The 16,997-nt window shown below is 47.8% G+C and overlaps 1 protein-coding gene and 1 pseudogene across 1 annotated transcript in view; both read right to left on the bottom strand.

Annotated features, from left to right (window-relative positions):
- Positions 1 to 16,997, bottom strand: part of LOC146968310 (uncharacterized) — a 156,499-nt gene that overhangs the window by 83,610 nt on the left and 55,892 nt on the right. The window lies entirely within an intron of this gene.
- LOC146968311 (uncharacterized) lies at positions 7,622 to 16,245 on the bottom strand (annotated as a pseudogene).

Below are 16,997 nucleotides of genomic sequence, written 5' to 3'. Positions count from 1 at the left end.
CTCTGTGTTTATGGAGAGAAGGGAGTACAGAGAGATTCTGTGGCTAATAGTTCCCCCTGGTTCCAGTCTTTATGCTAAGCTAAGCTAACCTAACCTAGTTTGAGTTGAAAGAAGTGTGCTGTTGCAACCTGATCTCACAGAAATGCGTGAAATGAGCACAATCTCTAATAACGCATTGCGTGCTCCACGCACGCATTGTGTCAAAATTCTGTGTGGTCACCACGCAAACAGTCTCTACTGAAAGTCAATTAGGATCCGTTATCGTGGTGGATACACGCATTCTCAGCTTCAAAGACGTCACGTTGTGGATAGATCCCGGAAGTGCAAATGTAGATTAATCAATATTCTGAAGAAAGATCTAATTATTAGCCATAACGCTGTTAGCCTCGTAAACCAGCCGCTCCCGGAAATGCAATTCATTTCATTTCTGAGGGAGAGTCTGGCCTCATCCCCGTTGTAAGCGTTTGGGGTGGGCGGGAGCTGGGCGGGAGTAGTAGCGTTGACAGACAACCCCATTCAGCCAATCAGCAAGTTGGTGCAGTGACGGGGCTTTGCACCAGTTGGTCCCTGATTGGCCAACTTGCTGTGTCAATCACAGCGGCAACGCTGATTGGCTCGGCCTTCTGAGGGTTTCAGGCCAAACGCTTACAACGGGGATGAGGCCAGACTCTCCCTCGGAATTAAATGAATTGCATTTCCGGGAGCGGCTGGTTTACAAGGTTATAACGTTGTAACCATCCAAGGAAGACTGTGTAACGATAGTATGTGCTTCTGATCGCCGATTAGTATCAAATTTGACCATTTTGACCTAATTTCCTGGAAAAAATCACCAAGACTTTGATGCAGGAAGCTGAACTTTTAGTATGTTTTCCAGAGTGTCTAGTAGATTGTTTGTGCAAAATTTCAGAGGTCTGTGACATTCAGAAAGGTCAAAAATTGCCAAAAAGCAATGCTCTTTTCTCTGACCTGAAATTAAAAGGCATGTATTTTAACAGATATTCTTGCTTTGGCCTATCAGTCTGAAAGTTTAATATGTTAATCGGGGGGCTAGGGCCATCGCGATCTTCACGCACGGGCCTGAGAGAATGTGTTTGGAGAATTAATATTATTTTACTAAGATGATCAGGACCACATTCGATCCAGACCAGGTCAGATTAAATTCTGGGCTGTGCGAGACTCTGATCTTCAGTCTTCAGACTTAGGGGGTTTGTTCAGTCTTTGTAGGTTTCATCTTGTGTTCAGGTACAGAACAAATAGAGGACAGGCAGAGGACAAGGATAAGACAGGTAGAACTCATATTGACTGAACTGTGTATCTGTGTGCAGAGCGTCCACCGGAGCCGGGAGTCATCTGCTCTTCACTGAGGACGGCCTTCACACCTTCACACCTGTCCCACCACTGATGTCCTGCTGCTGCAGCCCCTCCCCCACAGTTCATCCCGTTTGAACATGCTCTATTTAAAAGTATGCATATATAAAAAAAAAACATAGAATACACAAAAATACAACAACAAAGGAATAACTTGTGTCACAACAAACATTCCATTTCCAGTCAGAATCTGTATTAAAAAGGGTTTTCCCCCCATATAGCAAAGCTTTGAAAGGGTGGATACATTTATACATATGATCAGTGAGTGCCTCAAGACAAACAACCAGATACAATGTTATTTAATTTGTCTAACCATCCAAAGTGAGACATGACGGGAGCCAACAAAACCAAACACAAATCCATTTTTACATGGAGTTTAACTGTTATCTTATCCATTCAGAAAACCTTTATAGGCAAGGGGATTTTATTTTATAGCCCACAGCATCATAACAACATCCTCTGCTCTTAGACCCTCACATCCACTGAGGAAAAATTCCCAAGAAAACCCTTAAAGGGATATTCCGGCCATGTCCGACCCACGGTCCAATGCAACACAAGACTGAGCAGAACACCCCCACCCTCTGCTTGAAAGATCAAGCCTGTTGGCCTTTTCCGAGAGGTGTGTTTGTAAATGTTTGTGTATTATTATCTTCCGCTGCGGCGAGTGGTGCAGTAGGTTGAGCAGGTGCCCCATGTCTGTCTTCCTCTTATTATTCTCCTCTATACTTAAAAAAAAATCAAAACATGTTTTACAGGTGTAGGTTGTTGTTTAATTCAAATGCATTACATTCATTGTGTGACGTTATATAATCCCTCAATTGTAAATACTGATAGAAGTCCTTATAACACAGTCCATATTTATCTTGTAATTGCTTAAAGGAATAGTTCACCAAAAAATTTAATTCAGTCATTATTGACTCACCCTCATGCTGATGAATACCTGGGAGGGGGGTTCGTACATTAAACTACGCAAAAAACTTGTAATATTCCTCCACACTCATCCGCTGCAAGATCCAAGTGTCCTGAAGGGATATAGTCTACTCTGAACAACGTCATTTAGGCCATTTTTACAGCCTTAACAGTCCTGTATTAAATTTATCTTGCGTTTAAACGTGAGAGCGCACCAGGCAAATTCAATCCAGGACTGTTGAGGCTGTAAAAATGTCCTAAATGAGGTAGTTTCCAGTAAACTCTGGACTATCTCCCTTCAGGACACTTGGATTGCAGTGGACGAGCAGTGTGCAGGAATATTACTGTAAATGGTTTTTGTGTAGTTTTATGGACATTTTTGTGTTGGGCCCGATTACTCTCATATAAAGTTTTGGTTGGACTAGGAGCCGGCCTCCCGGGTCTCCAGATGCACTTTGAGGAATAAAAAACTACTCCAGAGTTTTCATCAGCATTTCCATACATCTTGTTGTTATCATGGTTTATATACTATATTCTTAATGAAACATATTAACATGAAAACGTAGAGAAGTTGGTCAAAGTCCTTCAGGACAGTGTCCAACGTGTCAGACCTTCATTTCTACATGTGATGATGTTCACCATTTATTCAATGGCTGATGAACTTATGGACTTTCCTGTTTTCTGTATTTTATTTTTATTATTAACTGTTTGTTCCTGCAGCAGTTGTCTGGTTTCATCAATAAACTCTGGTATCTCATTCATTGTTTTCTCTCATGTGGTTCTTTGAGTTTCACAGAGTTCATCTGATGGAAAATGTGACTGGTTCCGTGTTGGTTGTGGTGAACCGCTCCATGCCTCCTCAGAGCAGAAACTACAGAGCTACCAAAACCACCGACACAGACTAGAAACAGCCTGAACACCACCAGAGGTGACAAACTCTCACAGTCTGAGTGAGTGATGAGGGAACTGGAGTGGCCACTGTGTTTAAATAGCTGCCATTTTGTTTTATTGTTCATCTGTGGGTCTTGTGTTGGTTTCATAAGGCTGTGTCACGGGGTAAAACATGTGCAGTTGAAAAATGAATGATGGCGTAGTCAAAGATGGAACACTGGAGGGAAATGGAGCTGGTCCTCCTCCCCGAGCATTGAGGTACTGTAGAGCAGTGGTTCCCAAACTTTTTCTGCTGGTCCCCCCTTTGGCTGATAAAAACATTTTGTTGCGTTTATGTATTTGTCAGTGTCTAAACAGAGCGCGAGAGAGATGAAGACGCTTACAGGATGTTACAGGTGAAAGCATGATTGAAGAGCGGAGGGGGCAGATGGGGAGGGATTGGGAGGAGAGTATGGAGGGGAAAGGGGTGAGGTGGTTAGGAATAGGTGAGTTCGTAGGCTTGAGAGAAGAGGTACATTTTCAGACAGGGGAAGGAGTTCCAAAGTTGGGGTGCTGTTACTGAAAGTTGTGAGTCTGGATGTTGGTGCGGTCAGGGTGTCAGAGTGGAGGAGGGTCGGAGGGCACGGGTGGGGCGGTGGGGGATGAGAAGGTCAGATAGATGGGGGGGGGGGGTAGGTGGTGGAGAGCTTTGAAGGTGAGGAGGAGTATTTTGAAGTAGATGCGCTGTTTGATGGGGAGCTAATGGAGAGAGTGGAGAACGGGAGTGGTGTGTTCACGGGACCGGGTGTGGGTAAGGAGGCGGGCAGCAGAGTTCTGGACCAGTTGGAGTCTGGAGGGAATGAGAAGTGATGACAGTGAGGAGGGAGTTGCAGTTGTTGAGGCGGGAGGAGATGAAGGCGTGGATGAGGGATTCGGCAGCAGGGGGAGAGGCAGTGTCTGATTTTGGCGATGCGGCGGAGGTGGAAGTAGGAGGTCTTGACAATGGAGATGACATGGGGAGCAAAGGAGAGGGTGGGGTCCAGGATAACGCCAAGGTTTTGTGCCAGGGGGAGGGAGTGAGGAAGTTGTGGGTTAGCCATGTTTTTATTGTAGAGATGCAGGTTTCGATGTGGGTGAGGGGAGGGTGTTGGGTGGGTTTGGTGCTGATATAGATCTGGGTGTCGTCGGCGTAGCAGTGGTAGTCCAGCTTGAGTTTGCAGATGATGTGACCAAGAGGGAAGAAGTAGCAGATGAAGAGGAGGGGGCCGAGGACCGAGCCTTGGGGGACCCCCTGTGTAACCGGGGAGAGGGTGGATGTGTGGCCGGAGAGGGAGACAAACTGTTGTCTGTTGGTGAGGTAGGAGGTGAGCCAGTCGAGTGCAGTGCCCTCAACACCCTGTTGGCCCAGCCTTTGAAGGAGGATGGAATGGTTCACAGTATCAAAGGCTGCGCTAAGGTCGAGTAGGACAGGATGTTGAGGGCACCGGAGTCTGCAGAGGTGAGGAGATCGTTGATGACTTTGACAAGGGTGGTATCAGTGCTCTGAAGTGGGCGGAAACCAGACTGGAGGGGTTCGTAGAGGTTGTTGGACTGGAGGTGGGTGTGGAGTTGAGCGGCGACAATGCGTTCCAGAGTTTTGGAGAGGAATGGCAGATTGGAGATGGGGCGGTAATTGGAGAGGTTGGCTGGGTCAAGGGTGAACTTTGTGAGGATGGGAGTGATGGGGCACGTTTGTGAAGAGAGTGGTGAGGTGAAGGATGAGGACAGGAAGGCAAGCCTTGGTTAGGGTCATTGGGAGGGGGTCAAAAGAGTAGGTGGTTGTCTTAGATGACGTCCAAGATGTGGGAGGAGTCAACAGGGGAGGGATACTCAGCTGAAGAATCGGTTAGTGTGTGGTGTGCTCCGTAGTGCATACCACACACTATAAGATCAGAAGAGAGAGATCTTATGTGTAATTTGTAACCCCCCCCCTTAGACTGCTGGGGGACACATCTCTCCTCTTCTTCTAATAATCAGGTGGTGTTACAGATGAGAGAAGTGGATCGTGAACATTTAAGCCTGGTACACACATAAAGATTTTCTAAATCTCAACCGATTTTTTATCTGTGAGACCCCACACATGAAGATAAAAAATCTGTGATTGAACAGTTTTGATCGTATTGTGTATGGTGTGCTGCGATATTCCAAACACAGCACACCACACACATTAAGAATTTTCAGAATCTTGACCCTCTGGTCAGAAAACTCAGAGAGAGATCCGCGGCATCAGCAGCGATACCAGGGGTGTCGTTGTAGCTACTCTTTCGGGTCTATTTCTGGAATGGACAATGAGAGAATGACGTCAATGAGAATGACGTCAATGAGAATGACGTAATTTTTTTTTAAATAAAAGCGGACACTTCAGCCTTTACAACGATCCCATCTGTGTGTGTCTGTGTGTCTGTGGCTCCGGACGCCGAGCAGTCAAGCGGCTGTCCAATAGGGACCCATGCGCTGTCACGTGACGGGCTGTCAGCGGCGGTCACATGATCGTTTAAACATGGTTGCATGAGCGCTACCGTCTTTGCTATCGGCTATCAGGAAACCTCCCGTGTATGTGTGACTGTCTGTGTGAACCTCATGTAATGCCAGGGCTGTACCGTGGCTCTCTGTGGGATTGCCGGTGTTGTGTGGAGAAGTGGCTTGTTGCCGCGAGCAGCATGCAGAGCTTGGCAAGCAGGCGCTTCTCCGCACAACACCGGCTTTCCACACACAAGATGACTTTTGATTGAAACGGCCACGGTTGTCGGCCCTGATAATCATAAATATTGAACATGTTTAATACTTCCGATTATCGGCGCCGAACGTTTTCCGAGCCGATTGTATTATATAGAATTGTATAGAATTTTTGACTCATAACACACCACACACTACAAGAGAATCTCATAAGATAATCTTAAGAGCTTAAGATAATCGGGCGATTTCTGTCCGTGGTCGGAAGGGGATAAAATCTTTATGTGTGTGGTAGGCATTACTTACAGAGCAGCAGCTGACGAGACGTGCGCATTGTTCTGATGTTAAGGGATGTTTGATCATCAGGTCCTTCCTGTGAAGGTTTCTGCTGCGTTGGGGGGTGGGGTTGGTGTCAGTGGCGCTAAGAGACATGAACACATCACTGCTGTGATCAATGGTCTACTCTGTGTCCATTTACTGATCCTTCCTGGTGCTTTGAAAGCATCCAGTGACCGTGATCCAGAGGATCTTCTAGGACCCATGAGTTGGATGTAGTGCCATCTGGTGGTGAGGTTGTTCACTACAACTGGAGACCGGGGTGGATAAGTGCCCAGGCTGGATGAGGGGATCCTGGGGCTGCTTGCCATCAGGTCAGAGGAAGGAAACCACGAGTTCTGGCACATCAGAGCTGCGGCCTGACGAGGATCGGCGTCCCTGCCTCCAACATCTCCTCCCAGATGTCCTGACCACCACTGCTGAACTGGGTTCTGTAGGATCAACTCCTGACACCAAGACAGGAGTGGCGTCCACCGGGACCACTGACACTGGAATAGGAGAGGGGACAGAAGGTGGCTGCAGCTTAGCTAGAGATGGGACTGGTGGCTGTGGCAGAGTTGAAAGGGGATGTGGAAGCTGCGGCCCAGATGGGGAGGGAGATGGGTACGGCCCAACCAGAATTGTGGGCGGTTGCACTGCTGGGATAGTTGGGTGGCTAGCAAGCGGGGAGCTTCTGGATGGTGCTAGCCCTGCTCTGAAGGTCTTTTGAACAGAACGGGGTCCCCCCATTGCCAGCTGGATACCCACAAAGGCATTTGTCTTGCTAGGTGAGTTTCTGGAGCTGATGGTGATGCTGGAGCTGCTTCTAGTGTCGAGAGAAGTTGACGTTCCACAACAGCGGCTATAGTTTGGTGATTGGTCATTATCTACGACCGAATCACACCAGTGCTGATGTACAGTATCACAGCACTCCCTCTCATCTGATATGCGATACATCTAGATGCGCATCTCAATACGCTGATGGAAACGCAGCTACTAGTCCTGTTTCCATCAGCGTGTTAAAATGCGCATCTAGATGTATGGCATCGGAAAATTATGATGGAAATGCCGTAATTTGAATAAAAATCCCACAAACTCGCACTTAAACTGAAATACGCTCGCTTGGGCCGGGTTTTGGTTGATTATTCGAATTAAATGTGACGTAGCCACTTTCACCCCATATGCTCCCATGTTTGCAGTTCACCCACAAAACAACATCAGGGTTTCCGTTACATGCCAAATTAATTGTGGCGTACCACCACGGCAAAATAAAAGCCCCCACACACCTTCATAATGATGTTACTGCAACTTTCTTCATTGTTCCTCCTCAGTAAAAATGAAACTTATCAACCAGCGCATCCAGTCTTCCAGTAATTCAAATCACTTTGGATGGAAACATGGCTTGGAACAGCAGTTTCTGCCTCTTACTGATGGAGCTGAACTCTGATCAGAAGTGATGCTCAGTGGTGACCGCCGTGACATCATCATAGTCCTCAGCCGATGTCTGTTCCACTGGGATGGGTGGTACAGGTGGGTCACTTCCTGTCAGAGGAGTTAAGGATAAGATTAAAAGAGATAATGATAGAAAAAAAAGTGTTCATTCAACCATGTTGATCATCAGAATCTGTCCAGTTTTATGTAATAAGCAAAGCGGCCTTGAATATAGTGGAGGTCTGCAAACAGCTTTGAGAGGTTAAGTTTCAAAAACATCTTCCTTGTAACCTAAGAGTTAAGGTAGCTGTTGCTAGGCAATATGACGTGTCTTATGAGTACATGCCATCATCCATCCATCCATCCATCCATCCATCCATCCATCCATCCATCCATCCATCCATTGTCCGCCACATTATCCGAGTCCGGGTCGCGGGGGCAGCAGTCGGAGCAGGGATCCCCAGACTTCCCTCTCCCCGGACACTTCCTCCAGCTCTTCCGGGGGGACCCCAAGGCGTTCCCAGGCCAGCCCAGTGACGTAGTTACCCCAGCGTGTCCTGGGTCTTCCTCGGGGCCTCCTCCCGGTGGGACATGCCCGGAACACCTCACGAGGGAGGCGTCCAGGGGGCATCCTATACAGGTGCCCGAGCCACCTCAGCTGGCTCCTCTCGATGTGGAGGAGCAGCGGCTCTACTCCGAGCTCCTCCCGGGTGACAGAGCTCCTCACCCTATCTCTAAGGGAGCGCCCCGCCACCCTGTGGAGGAAACTCATTTCGGCCGCTTGTATCCAGGATCCCGTTCTTTCGGTCATGACCCAGAGTTCATGACCATAGGTGAGGGTGGGAACGTAGATCGACCGGTAAATCGAGAGCTTTGCCTTTCGGCTCACCTCCTTCTTCACCACGACGAACCGATACAACGACCGCATTACTGCGGCCGCCGCACCGATCCGCCTGTCAATCTCGCGCTCCGTTCTCCCCTCACTCGTGAACAAGACCCCAAGATATTTAAACTCCTTCACCTGAGGCAGGAACTCCCACCCGACTTGGAGGGTGCAAGCCACCTTCTTCCGGTCGAGAACCATGGCCTCGGACTTAGAGGTGCTGATTCTCATCCCAGCTGCTTCACACTCGGCTGCAAACCGCCCCAGTGCATGCTGAAGGTCCTGGCTCGAGGGAGCCAACAAGACAACATCATCTGCAAAAAGCAGACATGAAATCAAGTGGCTCCCGAACCGTACCCCCTCCGGCACTTGGCTGCGCCTAGAAATTCTGTCCATAAAAATAATGAACAGAACCGGTGACAAAGGGCAGCCCTGCCGGAGTCCAACACGCACCGGGAACAGGTCTGACTTACTGCCGGCCATGCGAACCAAGCTCCTGCTCCGGTCATACAGGGACCGTACAGCCCTCAGCAGAGGGCCTCCGACCCCATACTCTCGGAGCACCTCCCACAGGATGCCACGTGGGACACGGTCGAAAGCCTTCTCCAGATCCACAAAACACATGTGGACTGGTTGGGCAAACTCCCATGCGCCCTCGAGCACCCTGCGGAGGGTGTAGAGCTGGTCCAGTGTTCCACGGCCAGGACGAAAACCGCATTGTTCCTCCTGAATCCGAGGTTCGACTATCGGCCGAATTCTCCTCTCCAGCACCCTGGAATAGACTTTCCCTGGGAGGCTGAGGAGTGTGATCCCCCGGTAGTTGGAACACACCCTCCGGTCCCCCTTTTTGAAGAGAGGGACCTCCAGAGGCACTGTCCCCGACTGCCACGCGATGCCACAGACTTGAGGTACTCAGGGCGGATCTCATCCACCCCCGGTGCCTTGCCACTGAGGAGCTTCCGGACTACCTCAGTGACTTCAGCTTGGGTGATGAATGAATCGACCTCTGAATCCTCAGCCTCTGCTTCCTCGACGGAAGGCGTGTCAGTGGGATTGAGGAGATCCTCGAAGTATTCCTTCCACCGCCCGGCGATATCCCCAGTCAAGGTCAACAGCTCCCCTCCTTCACTGTAAACAGTGTTGGCGGAGCACTGCTTCCCCCTCCTGAGGCGCCGGATGGTTTGCCAGAATTTCCTCGAGGCCGACCGGTAGTCCTCCTCCATGGCCTCCCCGAACTTTTCCCAGACCCGAGTTTTTGCTTCTGCGACCGCCCGGGCTGCCGTCCGCTTGGCCTGCCAGTACCTGTCAGCTGCCTCGGGGTCCCCCGAGCTAGCCAGGCTCGGTAGGACTCCTTCTTCAGCTTGACGGCATCCCTTACTTCCGGTGTCCACCACCGGGTTTGGGGATTGCCACCGCGACAGGCGCCGTAGACCTTACAGTCGCAGCTCCGGACGGCCGCGTCAACAATGGAAGTGGAGAACATGGTCCATTCGGACTCAATGTCTCCGGCCTCCCTCGGAATCTGGTCAAAGCTCTCCCGGAGGTGGGAGTTGAAGACCTCCCTGACAGGGGATTCTGCCAGACGTTCCCAGCAGACCCTCACGATACGCTTGGGTCTTCCAGGTCTGACCAGCTTCCTCCCCTGCCAGCGGATCCAACTCACCACCAGGTGGTGATCAGTTGACAGCTCAGCCCCTCTCTTCACCCGAGTGTCCAAGACATACGGCCGGAGGTCAGATGACACGACTACAAAGTCGATCATTGACCTCCGTCCTAGGGTGTCCTGGTGCCACGTGCACTGATGGACACCCTTATGCTCGAACATGGTGTTTGTTATGGACAGACCGTGGCTAGCACAGAAGTCCAATAACAAAACACCGCTCTGGTTCAGATCGGGGAGGCCGTTCCTCCCAGTCACACCTCTCCAGGTAACACTGTCGCTGCCCACGTGAGCGTTGAAGTCCCCCAACAGAACGATGGAGTCCCCAGTTGGGGCACTTTCCAGCACCCCTCCCAGGGCCTCCAGGAAGGCCGGGTACTCTGCACTGCCGTTTGGCCCATAGGCCGAAACGACAGTGAGAGACCTATCCCCGACCCGAAGGCGTAGGGAAGCGACCCTCTCGTTGAGTGGGGAGAACTCCAACACATGGCGGCTGAGCTGGGGAGCTATGAACAAGCCCACACCAGCTCGCCGCCTCTCACCATGGGCAACTCCAGAGTGGGAGACAGTCCAACCTCTCTCAAGGAGTTGGGTTCCAGAGCCCAGGCTGTGCGTGGAGGTGAGCCCGACTATCTCTAGTCGATACCTCTCAGCCTCCCGCACAAGCTCAGGGTCTTTCCCCCCCAGCGAGGTGACATTCCATGTCCCTAAAGCCAGAGTCGTCATCCGGGGATTGGGTCGCCGGGACCCCCGCCCACGGCTGCCACCCATATCACACGGCACCTGCCTCTTATGTACCCTCCCGCGGGTGGTGGGCCTACGGGAGGGCGGGCCCACATCGCTCGTTCGGGCTGCGCCCGGCCGGGTCCCGTGGGCCAAGACCCAGCCACCAGACGCTCGCCTGCGAGCCCCAACCCCAGGCCTGGCTCCAGGGTGGGGCCCCGGTAACGCCAGTCGGGGCGACGTACACTTCCTTGCTGTTTCTTTTTTCATAAGGGGCTCTGAACCGCTCTTAGTCTGACCCGTCACCTAGGACCTGTTTGCCTTGACTACATGCATTGTAGTTAAATACTGATGACTTTTTTCTGTTCAGGAAGCTCCTCTCTCATGGCTCTGTTGTAGGAGATTGTGGCACGACTTGAATAGAGAGACACGGATTTCAAGAACCTGAGTATGGTGACTTTTTTCACCCATAGATAGATAGATATAGTTAGTTACCTCTCTCTCTCTGTCGATACAGAGACACCATGATGACAGTGGAGACAACGTACGGACAGATGACCACCAGGTGACGGAGCACAGTGAGGACAAGATGGAGGGAGGAGGAGGCAGGGGGAGGGGAAGAGGGAGGAGGGGGCGGAGTAGTAGTAGCAGGTCTTTCTGTGGAGAGATTCACCTGGTCAGGTAAATATGTGGATGAATAAGTGGTGAAATGGTGAAACCTCCTGACCTGTGGCCTCCTGACCTGTGACAGTGATCCAGCTGGGTGGAGACCTGTGACCTGTGATGTCACAGCTGTAGAGGCCTTCATCAGACTTGGTAACATGGTGGATGGTCATGTGACGTGTAGGCTCAGTCCTGATGAGGGAGCCATCTTTATAGAAAGCAGCTGGGGGGTTGGAGGGAGGGGTCTCCTTTGATTGACAGCTCAGTGTGACATCATGTCCCCCCATCACAGGGAGGACAGGACTCTGCAGGATCACTGGTCCACCTCAACACAGAGACAAAGTACAGCAGTTGATCCATTTCCACACAGCTTCATCAACACTGACTCCACAGTCTGATCTTACCAGTCACAGTGATGTTGATGCTGCTGCTGCTTGTTGCTCCCTCTCCAGACTCACACCAGTAAACTCCACTGTCTGATGGCATGGTGTAGCCAATCTTACAGGAGGAACCAGTTGACTTTCCCCATCCAGCTCCACACTCAGCTCTCTGTCCTCCGGTTGAGTTCCTCCTCATCACCTTCCATCCAGCAGAGCTGTCGTCCTCCTCACAGCTCAGAGACACTGAGTCGTCTTCAAACAGCTGAGAGCTGTTGGGACTCACAGTCAGACGAGCTGAGAGGAGATTATTTTGATTCAAACATAAAGTTACATATTAAATCTCATCTTCCTACTTACATTCATGTTGTTAAAACTTCTCAGTGCAGAGTTCATCACATGTTTATGATCTTTACTCGTCACAGCTGTTTGAGCAACAAGATCAAAACCTGCAGTCGTCCCAACATGTGTGATCAGACATTCAGTGGAGCTAGTGATCTGACTCCAGACCAGTTCAACATCCCCTCATCCCTACCGGGCATCCAACACAACCCGGAAATGCAGTACCAGCATCAACACTGGAACTGCATTAGGTTACCTTGGTGGGTACCTCCAGGGATGGGGCTACCCTCGTGGGTAGCTCCATCCCTGTGGAGCTCGACTTTGGTCCTCTCTTCTCCTCCGCAATTAAATTGCACTGATCATAAGCACTTTGTTGATATCCTTTGCACTTGAACACTCCGCACTTTATGTAAAATTTATGTATTTGATTAATTTTTATTTGTACTCTAATACTTTATTCCTTTTAGCGCACTTCAGGACTACAGATGGAAATTAGCGGCTCCGCCAAATCTGGCGTAGCCACCTTTTTATTGTTTCAATAACTAATGTCACTGCACACTGTCCTTTTAAAATAAACTAGAAAAAGCATTTCCAAGAATGGAAATGGTGTGACTGCTGAAAGCTGTTGCAGAATTAGCAAATAGTGCAAGCAGTGATCACCATACAAATGTTTGACCAAGGTTGGAATCGAACCCACAACCTCATGGTCAGTAGACTTCCACTCTGCTTCTAGGCCACAGTGCACACACAGTTGCAGAGACTGTTGTCTGTTAATGATCTGCACTCTGTCTCACTCTGAAGTTAACAAGCCCAAAGCTGCACCTGTTGGAAACACTGTCAACATCAAGAAAGCTTGAGAGTCAAGCTTGAATGACTTAGAATGAAAATTTCTGTGAATTTCAGGCTGAGAGCAGCAGTTTCAACATGAAGCAAGTTATCAGAAGTCAACAGAGGACGACTGGGAAAATAATTCACTATAATTGTTGTTGAGGCAAGATTTGAATCATCAACCTTCAGGTCTTCAGACCAGCAAGATATCCACTAGGCTACAGACAGAGACAGTATGTGAGGGGCAAAGAAAACCTTTGATAAGAGGATCACTGGCTTCTGCTTAAAAAAAAAAGTAAGGAAAGTGCAGAAATTAACCACAACAAGTAAGTAGAGGACACTTTTGTGAAAATAGTGCAAGCAGTGATGACCATACAAATGGTTGACCAAGGCAGGAATTGAACCCACAATCTCATGGTCAGAAGACTTTGACTTTGCCTCTAGGCCACAGTGTACACACTGTTGCAAAGACCTGTTGATGAGCTGCACTCTGTCTCACTCTGAAGTTAAAGGGATAGTTCACCCTAGAATGATATTTCACTCATTATCTACTCACCCTCATGTTGACTAAGGGCTGGAAGAATTATCAGAGTCCTCCGTGGCTTCTCTGAGTTACAGGGGGTCTCGGCGTAGCAGTGCATTTCAATGCAACGGTTGCAAAGGGACACCAGAGCTCTTCGTAAAAAAACACACACAAAAAAACATCCAAATACCTCCATGATGCTCGTATGTAATGTCCGTCTTGTGCTGAAGCTCCAAATTGCGTAATTGTCCCGAAAAAAATTAAATAAGTCTATATTTTAAGCTTGTTTGTAGCGGAAGCTTCTCGAAGCTCCTCTTCCTGGTCCGTCCAAATCTCGCGTGATTCGCAGTAACCGCACTGACGCCGGCGCAAATCACGCGAGATTTGGACGGACCAGGAAGAGGAGCTTTGAGAAGCTTCCGCTACAAACAAGCTTAAAATATAGACTTATTTAATTTTTTTCGGGACAATTACGCAATTTGGGGCTTCAGCACAAGACGGACATTACATACGAGCATCATGGAGGTATTTGGATGTTTTTTTGTGTGTGTTTTTTTACGAAGAGCTCTGGTGTCCCTTTGCAACCGTTATATGGACATGCACTGCTACGCTGAGACCCCCTGTAACTCAGAGAAGGGACGGTGGACTCTGAAACTTCTTCCAGCCCTTAGTCAACATGAGGGTGAGTAGATAATGAGCGAAATATCATTCTAGGGTGAACTATCCCTTTAACGACCACCTGTAACCAATTGAAGGTGATGGAGGGGAGCAGAATTCATAACAAGAGTGCTCAACCTGGATTTGAACCAGTGACCTTGGGGTTGGCAAGCAGCCACCCTAACCACTACACTAGAGTAGAGTTGGGGAGAAGAGAGGTTGAGACTTTGATGAATGTGAGATTTTTCAATGATGCTTAAAATAAAAAGAAATTAGTATAAATTAGCCACACCAAGTAAGAAGAGGACTTTTTTGTGACCTGTGACTATTTTTTGGTGAATTAAAATGAATTAAAAAGCACTTAACAGCAAGTTACAAAGTTGAGCTCCTTCTCCTGCTGATGTGAAAAAAATGCATTGGGCTGAATGAGAGCAGAGAGCTCCCTGGCTGCATTTAAAAAATATTTTAAATTATTATCTAAGTCTCTTTGCATTTTTGACCAGAATTTTAGCCAGAAGACAAGTGTGGCTACAAAACTGGAGAAAATAATTTGTCTAGAGTTTAATTTGTGGCCATGCTGACAGTTTAGCCAGAAAAACTCTAGAATGTTTTTTTGCCTCTCTCCACTCTAGCACCACTCTAGCTCTGCTCGTTAGACGCAACACACACACATTATAAAGCTGAAAAAAATCACTGCTTCCAGCAGTCACACTAATAAATGAATGAAACCAGACAATCAGCTCAGTGAGCGTGAGTCCATGGAGCAGTTACATCCATGACTATTCACCTGCTCACTAAACGAACTAGGCCCCTGTACAGGTCAGTCACTGCTACCTCCTCAGCTCATCCTGTTGTTGATCATATCAGACAGAGAAAAGAGGCGTTCACTGACCTGTGGTGGAGCTGCAGCAGAGCAGAGACATCAGACCTGCAGAGACACAACAGTTAGACAAACAGGCTCTTCATTTCATTTTGATTTATTTCATTCATGGTATTCTCACATAGTTGCACATTGTGTACACATTTTCACCATGAACGACCATGAATACCTGCCCCGCTCTGTTGTTACAAATTTCATTGGCTTACTTCAACACCAATATTATTCTCTGTTTCAAAATATTAAAGATGATGAAACGTAATGACAAAAAAAACAAACAAACAAAATAACGGTAGACACTCGTCTATCTATTTTTTTTCTTTTTTTCCTTCTTTTTCTCTTTCTCCTTCTTCTTTTTTGTAGATACTTATCTTTTCTTTTTTAAACATTTTCTTAAACTGAGACATACTTGTACAACTTTTCAATTCCTTGCTTTGTGAATGCCATAGCTACTTTTACACCTGCAACAGAAATACACATTTGTTTTAAGCTTAACCTTGCAAATGTGTGTTTAAAATCGAGCTTCAGTCTGTTGTCCCCTTCCTCCAATTTAAACAAGCTTTGTAAATGTTCAGGTAATGATCTGTTCTTTGCTTTAAACATTATTTTTAGGGTCTGTAATTCTATTATATCGGCCATTTTCAACAAACCTGCAGAAATAAAAAATCTATTTGAGGGATCTCTATTACCTGCCTTGTGGATTACTCTTACTGCTCTTTTTTGTAGCAGAATCAGAGGAGCGATTACTTAAATAAGTGTTGCCCCACACCTCCACACAGTAATTAAAGTATGGCAAAATAAATGTACAATACAGAATTCTTAGTGTGTTAGTGTCCAAGACCAATTTAACCTTATTCAAAATATAGATACTCTTTGCCACCTTGGCTTTTACATATGCTATGTGGTTTTTCCATGTCAACTTGTCCTCCAGGATAACACCCAAAAACCTAAATACAGACACTCTTTCGATACTCTCTCCTGCAAATGAAAGTTCAATTTAATCCTTTTTTCGATTTGTAAAAACCATAGATTTAGCTCTTTGTGTAAAGCAACAGAGTTGCAGCAGTTTGACTCACAGAGCAGCTTGAGTAGAGATGATTCCTCCATCCTGACTCTCCAACCAAGTCACAGCTGCTCTCTGATCAGCTCTAGTCACTGCACATTAAACTCTCCTCCTTCCGCTGTGGTTTCTGCTGCACTCACACTCACTACAGAGCACATCTTCACCATGATGCCTTCACTGACCCTCACACTGACACTGCTGTGTTTCTGGTCACACAGATTCTGCTCTTTGATTTTCTGTCAGCTTGTTTAATGAAGCTGATTACTGATCAGTTATATATTATTGATTGTTTAAATAAGGCCTCACATTTATACAAACAGCTGCCTCTGGGAACACAGGAAGAGGAAGAGACATGGGTGTCATCTCTCTGTCCTCTGCTGTTTGACCACAGTTGCACCTTCAGATCACGTAACCTTATCACACCAAACAGCCCTGACTCACGTTGTCACACATTAAACACCGACTCTGCATCTCACACCTCAAGTTGTGACCTGCACATTCACAACGCTATGAAATAGGCTAATCATGTATAATAATGTAACATGAGACATTAAGCAAATACTCTGAATTACTTTCTCTTCTGAAATCCCTATGCCCAGCAGCTGTATCTGGAATGTAGTTCCGGCTGCATTTCCCTCTAAAACCACTCTGTCTGGTAACATTTGTAAAGTTTTGGAAAGAAAACTCCGATGCACTTCGTGACTCTTACACACTTTTAGAACACGGCTCTCTTGAATACTCGATTCTGATTGGTCAATCACCAATATTCTGCGGCGTTTATTTCTCGATAGACCAT

The sequence above is a fragment of the Trachurus japonicus genome, chromosome 18 (assembly GCF_045865225.1).
Source record: "Trachurus japonicus isolate A0001 chromosome 18, Traja_1.0".
In the NCBI taxonomy this organism is placed as follows: domain Eukaryota; kingdom Metazoa; phylum Chordata; class Actinopteri; order Carangiformes; family Carangidae; genus Trachurus; species Trachurus japonicus.
The sequence above is the reverse complement of the archived record's forward strand: the minus strand, read 5'-3'. Positions and strand labels throughout refer to the sequence as shown.